The sequence below is a fragment of the Suncus etruscus genome, chromosome 16 (genome assembly GCF_024139225.1).
Source record: "Suncus etruscus isolate mSunEtr1 chromosome 16, mSunEtr1.pri.cur, whole genome shotgun sequence".
In the NCBI taxonomy this organism is placed as follows: Eukaryota; Metazoa; Chordata; class Mammalia; order Eulipotyphla; family Soricidae; genus Suncus; species Suncus etruscus.
The window spans coordinates 9702945-9710835 of record NC_064863.1 but is presented as its reverse complement, the minus strand read 5'-3'; the positions used below and the strand labels follow the sequence as shown (position 1 = coordinate 9710835).

General features: G+C 38.6%; 1 non-coding gene across 1 annotated transcript; it reads right to left on the bottom strand.

The window, feature by feature from the left end:
• Positions 1–3141: 3141 nt before the first annotated feature.
• Positions 3142–3248, bottom strand: LOC126033092 (U6 spliceosomal RNA). The gene has a single exon (XR_007504247.1). It is a non-coding gene; the product is annotated as a U6 spliceosomal RNA (small nuclear RNA).
• Between the last annotated feature and the right edge of the window lie 4643 nt (positions 3249–7891).

Sequence of the window (7891 nt, the reverse complement as noted above, 5' to 3'; positions counted from 1 at the left end):
GCAAATAGAGATAGTTTGACTTCCTCTTTTACAATTTGGATTCCTTTGATTTCCTTCTCTTGCCTGATTGTGATTGCTAAGACTTCTTATGGTATGTTTAATAAGAGTGGCGATGATGGACATCTTTGCCTACTGTCTGACCTTGGTGGAAGTGCTTTCAGTTTTTCACCATTAAGAAAAATGTTGGGTGTGGGGTTTTTTTGTTTTGTTTTGTTTTGTTTTGTTTTACAAGATAGCTATTACTATCTTGAGGAAGGTTCCTTCCACATATATTTTGTTGAGGGTTTTAATTATGAGTGGGAGTTGAATCTTGTCAAATGCTTTCTCTGCATAATTGTTAAAATCATGTAAATTTTATCTTTCCTTTGACTGATGTGGTATATGATGTTGATTGATTTGCATATATTGAACCATCTTGCATCCCTGGGATGAAACACAACTGGTCATTTTGATGTATAATCTTTTTGATGTGCTGTTGGATTTGGCTTGCTATGGCTTTGTTAAGGATTTTTTGCATTAATGTTCATTAGTAAGATTGATCTGTAATTTTCTTTCTTGGTAAGATTTCAGTCAGCTTTGGATATAAGCATAATGTTAGCTTCATAGAAGGTATTAGGGAAGATTCCCATCTCTTTGATATTTTGGAAGAGTCTAAGGAGCAATAGTAGCAATCTTCTCTAAATGTTTGATAAAACTCACCCATAAACCTATCTACCACTGGGCTTTTATTCCTAGGGAGATTTTTAATTAGTGTTTCAATTTTCTTACTTGTGATTGGCTTATTTAGGCTTTCTACTTCCTCCTCATTCAGTTTTGGAAGATTATAAAAGACAATGCTCCCTTTTAATGCATCACTAGAGAGAAAGCTAGCCAGGAGGAGGCTTATTGCTCTGGGGCCCAACTGCTACAATAAATACTGTTTTGGATTTCTGGGGGTCCTTTTGTAATCTCTCCCCTTTTGTTTCTGATACAATTTATCTAAACGGTTTCCCTTTCTTTCCCTTGTGAGTCCTACCAATAGTTGTCTATCTTGTTTATTCTTTCAAAAAGCCAGATCCTGGTTTCATCATTTCTTTGTATTGTATTCCTTGTTTTTATATTGTTGAAATCTGCTCTGGTTTTTATTATTTCTTTTTTTTTCCTGATTGTGTTTGGGTTCCTTTGTTGTTGGTTTTCCTGATATTTAAGGTGTGACTTTAGGTTGTTGATTTTGCCTTTTTATTCTTTCACTATGTAGGCCTGTATCTCTATGAGTTTTCCCCCAATTACTGCTTTTGCTGTGACCTATCAATTTACGTAATTTGTGTTTGTTCATCATTAGTCTCGAGGAATCTCTTTATTTCTTCCTTGTTTTCCTACTTGACCCAGCTGTTGTTGAGCATTATGTTGTTTAGTCTCCAGGTATTAGATTTTCTCCACATCTTTTTATAATCAATCTTGATCTCTGTCGCATTGTGGTCTGATAGGGTGCTAGGTATAGTTCTTATGTCTGTGAAGTTTTGTAAGTTAGACTTGTATCCTAAAATGTGATCTAGCCTAGAGAATGTTTCGTGTGCTCTTGAAAAGAATGTGTATTCATCCAAAAAGAGGGACGGGGGTGGGGGAACAGAGTGATAGCACAGTGATAGCACAGTGATAGGACGTTCCACACAGCCAACCCAACCCAACCCCAGTACGATCCCCTGCATCTCAAATGGTTCCCAGAGCCTGCCAGAAGCGATTTCTTAGTACAGAGCCAGGAGTAATCCCTGATCGCCACCACGTGTGCAACTTTTTGAGGATGAAAGTCCCTGTATAGATCCATTAGTCCCAGCTCTTCTAGTTTCTCATTTAGGCTTCTTATTTCCTTGCTAATGTTCTGCCTAGTGGATCTGTTTAGTGACAAAACTGGCATGTTGAACTCTCCCACTGCTATCACTTTTCCATCCATATGTTTCTCTAGGTTTGTCAGCAAAGGTCTTACATTGCTGATTCTACATTTGGTGCATATATTTTGATCAGAGTTAGTATTTCTTTGTCTATTGATCCCCTGATCAAAGGGTAGTGTCCACCTTGACTCTAAGTACTTTCTTGAAGTTGAATGCAACTTGGTCTGATATAAGCAAGGCTGCCCAGCTTTTATTTGTTTTGTTTTACAGTAGCTTGTATAATTGTTTTCTATCCTTTTACTCTGAGCCTCTGTCTATCTTGAGATATTTTTAATATATAAAATCTTTAAGCACCATGATTACAAGCATGATTGTAATTGGATTTCAGTCGTAAACAGAATACCCCCTTCACCAGCACAACATTCCCACCACCAATGTCTTTTTCTCTTCCCCCACTCCTGCCTGTATTCAAGACAGGCATTCTACTTATCTCTTTCTTTAACATTGTCATGCTAATTGTTAGTGTAGTTATTTCCCTAATAGCATTCACCACTCTTTGTGGTGAGCTGGTCCTTCCAGGCCTTCTGACTCTTAAATCTATTGTCTCTGGGCCTTATTACAATAATGTCTTTTATTTTTCTTAAAACTCATAGATAAGTGAGACTATCCTGTGTGTGTCTCTCTCTCCCTCTGACTTATTTCACTCAGCATAATAGATTCCATGTACATCCATCTATAGGAAAATTTCATGACTTCATCTCTCCTGACTGCTACATAATAGCAAATGGTGGATTTTGTTTCCTCATCCAATCTGCTACGTTGTGCCTTTTGATGGGAAAGTTTAGTCCATTGACATTTAAGGAAACTATTGACAAAGGAGACTCTAGTGCCATTATATTGTGTTGCAATTGAAAATTTTGGTTTATATAATTGATTTTTAGTAGTTCATTTAGATTTGGTTTGATTAGGAAGAATGTTGCAAGCTCTTTTTTTCTAAGAATGTTTTTATACCTCCCTCTCATATGAATGAGATGTTTGCTGGTTAGTGGACAATAGTTTGAAATTTTCTTTCATTCAGTAATTTGAATATGTCATTCCACTTTTTTCTTGCTTGGATTATTTCAAATGAGAGATCTGATTTAATTCTTATGTTCTTTCCTTTATACTTAAGGTTTTTCTTCTTCCTTACTGTTTTAAGGAGTCTATCACTCTCTTAATTAATTAATTTATTTATTTGCTACTTGGATTACTATATATCCTGGCTTTGTTCTGAAAAAATATGAAACACATCACAAATTTGTGTGTCATCCTTGTGCTGGGGCCATGCTAATCTTCTCTATATCACTCCAATTTTTGTATATGTGCTGCCCAACAGAGCAATCCCTTTTTTCTTTTAGACACTGTGGTTTGCAATATTGTTACTGAAGGGATATCATGCATTTCTTCTTTCAGCACCCAGGTTTTGTCCAGAGTGATTTCCAATTATCATTGTGATAGCATTTCCTTCTTGACCTTAGCTGCACTCTCCCACTACTTGTGCCAAACTTCCTAGCATGGGCTGGTCCTCCTGACCCTTGTCTCTATTGTTTTTGTATATTATTATCATACTATCTTTTTTAGTATCCAAAAATGAGTGCAATCATTCTATTTCTATCCCCCTGACTCATTTTGCTCAGCATAGTATTCTCCATATCCATTGATGTATAGGCAAATTTCATGATTTCATTTTTCCTAACATCTGTGTAGTACTCTATTGTGTAGATATACCAATTTCTTTATCCACTCATCTGTTCTCAGGCACTTCAGTTGTTTCCAGATTCTGGCTATTGTGAATAGTACTGCAATGAACACAGGAGGGGCACACATTTCTTAAAATGTCAGCGGTCACTAAAACCCCAAGCTTTTCAACAACAAAATTGTATGTTTAGTAATGTCAATGACAAGTCACAAGCCTTTCAGATTCTTTTGAAAAAGACAAAGATATCCAAGGAACCCAATTAAAATATTTCTAAAAAGCCTGTCCAAAAAATAAAATAAAATAAAATGAGGAAATACAATAAATTCACTAGTTAACGTTTTGTTCTGTTGAATTTACAACTGGTCTCAGACCATATTTTCCTCTCATCTTTTCATACTCCCCACAGGACCTTTGGGTCTATCCAGAGAAAGAACAAACCCAAAGAAATCTTGGCCAAGAATTGATCTCCTAAAATATTATGATAAATCGGACTAAAAGAGACAGCAAATCACACTGGATGTATAAAGCTTTATTTCAGCAAAAAGACCATGTCCCTTGTCCTAAGGTGTGATTTCTTGGTGAATTTTTCTTTCCTAACTTGTTTCAGCCAAGGAATAAGGAGCCCAACTATGGTTCTTCCCATCTGCAGATTAAAAACTAAGACTCTTGGGCATCTTCAGAGAGGTGTTGAAGACGAGAAGAGAGTTGCACATGCTGGTCATATGAGCATTTGGAAGATTACAATCGCTAAGAGACTTAGCATAAGGGAGCCCTTTTTGTATCTGATGAGCTGTTGGGGTCTAGAGACTTTCAGGAGATGAACGTGGTGGACCAACTGGGGTTTAGAAAAGTTTCAGAAGAGGACTCCAGCGTTTCTTAGCTCTCACTGCATAGAGAATTAATTAGCCTGGGGAGCTTGAAAACAGACTGATGCTTGGATTGAAATCCAGCCTTTTGGAATAAAACCAAGGAAGGGGTGTGTGTTTTTTAATGCCTGAACCTCAACTACAAACATGTTTGTAACCATGGTGCTTAAATAAAGACATTTTAAAAAGGGGGGGGAGAACAACTATTTTTAAAATATAGTCTTAGATCAATGTAACATGTAAAAAGAATAAAGGAGAGGGGAAAGAGGAGGGAGGAGGAAGAGAGAGAGTTAAGTCAAGAATGATCAATAGATGCTCCCAATTTATGATTTAGGAAACTTAGAGTTACAATTTCAAATGAGCAATCTCAAGTTATTCAGCCTAAGTAGCAGAATCATATCTAATACAGGCCAGACTGTTGACAATAAATTAAAAAGAAACCAAGACAGATTTAAAAAAAAATGTCCTAAAGATAGGTATAGGACTTTTCAAAATGGCTCATATCCTCCCAGGCAACAAAAAAGGAACGTTTTGCACAGAGACACAAAATACTCTTTCTGCAAGTCAGTGAAAAACCCATTCAAACCAAATCTAAATGTTTGAAGGAAGCTGTGTTCTGCCCTTCATCCGAGGGTTAGATGCAACTGGGGCAACCCCTGCGAGGCTGAGGGGGCTTGAAATCCCGGGTAAATCCCACCCCTTGAGCCACAGGCAGAGGGAGAGTGCCACCTGGTGGGAAAAATTGGATAAAACGGGCTGGCTGCTGAGTTTTTCATACCCAAAGCAAAAAGGAAAGGCTCCTGTAATTGTGAACTTCAGAAACAGGAGACTGTGAGCCTATGAATCTCCAATTAACAGCACTGTAAAGTCAATTAGGGCTATCACTCATCAAACGTTTACAATGCACCTATTCTAAGCAAAGCTTTTCATGGGAACCCTCAGCATCTCCTCCTAGGACATCAACATTCAAATATACATAGGCTGTAAGCTTACCTATATTCTCTTTACCAGGATGAATCCCAGACATATTCATAACTGACTAGCTGCAGAGCAAGTAATTGGAAGAACAAAGCCCTGGGGTTAGGGAGGACTCGGAGTCCAATTTGCTTCCAAGAACGTGAGGTCCATTGGACCACCCAGCTAGCTCTTTGCAAGGTAGGAGCTGGTCTTGTGGGGTGAAAGGGCACATAACTGAATGCCAAACGAAAGCCTGTTCAAGAGACTGAGCCTTGTTTTATGACTAGACAAGAGAAATGGGGAACCCTAGAGAATAGGAGAGGGGGATAGTATAGTAAAAACCCAGCAACGGGTTGAAAATGATTGGGCAGGGGTAGGGGTGGCACATTTGCCTATTTCTGTGACACTACTAGACACACTGCAGACAATTGCACCCTACCAACTTGGTGTCAACAGAAGAGCTGATTCTAGCATGTATGTGTGGGAGCTAGTGCCAGCACCCCAGGTCATCCCCACTCTCAGGGAAGAATGCAGTTGATTAGAGAAAGGGTCTTCCTTCCTCATGCTCCAGGACAAAGTAACCTTGAAGGTTTTAGCATTACTTAGTTTCAGGTCCCTCCACTTCCCAAGTACCATCACCAACACACACACACACACACACACACACACACACGCGCGCGCGCGCGCGCGCGCGCGCGCATGCAAGGCTAATGGTTAAATTTTTTTCTTTTGGTAGATACGACCTGGCTGAGGGTGATGGCGGCGTGTCTCATATGTTAATAAGTTGAAGCTCTGGACTTTGAAAGATTGAAGTCTAGACAAAGAAAATTAATTCATAAAATATGGGTAGCCAGAGAAGAGGTACAGTACAGCCCACTGTTACTGAATTCAATTAGTAAAAAGACAAAATAAAATATTCAAAGCAAACCAATACTTACAAATACTCACAAATACTTGTGGGGAGAAAAGAGGGTCACAATGACTCACAAAATAGGTCTTTTAATTTGGTTTGTCTTAGTTTTGGTCCACACCCAGAAGCCCTCAGGGGTTACTCCAGGCTATGGACTCAGAAATTATACCTGGTATGCTCAAGGGAACATATGGGATGCCAGGATCAAACCCAGGTAGGGCAGTATGCAAGACAAATGCCTTACCCACTGTGCTATTGCTATGAACCAACAGAATATGTCTTTAAGAACCATCATTAAGTATGGTTATCAGTAATGAGATGGCAGCCAAAGAGACAGAACTTCTGTCTTTCCTTAGCTTCTGATTGTTTTTTTTAGGCCTGGATTAAATTGGCTCTTTCTGGAATTAGTACAGTGGTATGTTTCAATACACAGACTTTGGGTGGAAACATGGCCTTGATCTAGGTAGTCAGTATAGCTAAGCCTCAGTTTAATTGTCTGCAGAGTGATACTAGTGATACTGCCAAAGATTTTTCTCAGATGAATTGAGTATAAAAATATATATTATTGGGCCCGGAGAGATAGCACACCGGTGCTTGCCTTGCAATCAGCTGATCCAGGACCAAAGGTAGTCGGTTCGAATCCCGGCGTCCCATATGGTCCCCCGTGCCTGCCAGGAGCTATTTCTGAGCAGACAGCCAGGAGTAACCCCTGAGCACCGCCAGGTGTGGCCCAAAAACCAAAAACCAAAAACCCAAAAATAAATAAATAAATAAATAAATAAATAAATAAATAAATAAATAAATAATAAATAAAAAATATATATATATAATTGTCATTTCAAGCTTTCTGGCAGATAGATAGGTAGGTAGATAGATAGATAGATAGATAGATAGATAGATAGATAGATAGATAGATAGATAGATAGATAGATAGATAGATGGATAGATACACACACACTGAAAGAATGCAGTGAATACAGCTTTAATATAGTTTTAAAAGAGGATTTTAGTGTAATTTTAAAAGAATATATTTGACATTAATTAAAACATTAATTTTTCATGTTTTAAATATTATTTGATCCTTGAATGTCTAGATAAAGACAACTGACACATCTAGTTGCTAAGGCAGTAGAATGGAGTCCATCTCACTTCACAGCAGGACTCAAAAATGCATCCAAGTCCATCTGAAAAATACTCCATCGCTTTATGAGAAGAACTAGCTCCTTCTCAAAGGAGCAGGAAATCACATCAGGGTTACACAATTGAGCCCCGGATCAGGTTTGGAATGATTTCCTTTCACAAGGAAATCATAGGGCTGCATAGGGCTGGGAGCAGGTGAAATGAATGAAGTGCTAAGAGCAGCTGAAAGACACTGGCTGCTTTTCCAGGAATGGTACCAGTGGAGAGCACTCTGACTCCATTGGGGAATCATGTCACGTAAAGTTTCAAGGTCTCTGAGGGATCTTCACTACCTTCAAAACAACACATGCTCTCTCTCCTCGTGGTCAGGGTCTTACAAACTCTTCATTGACTCCTTGTCCAATAGCCTCCA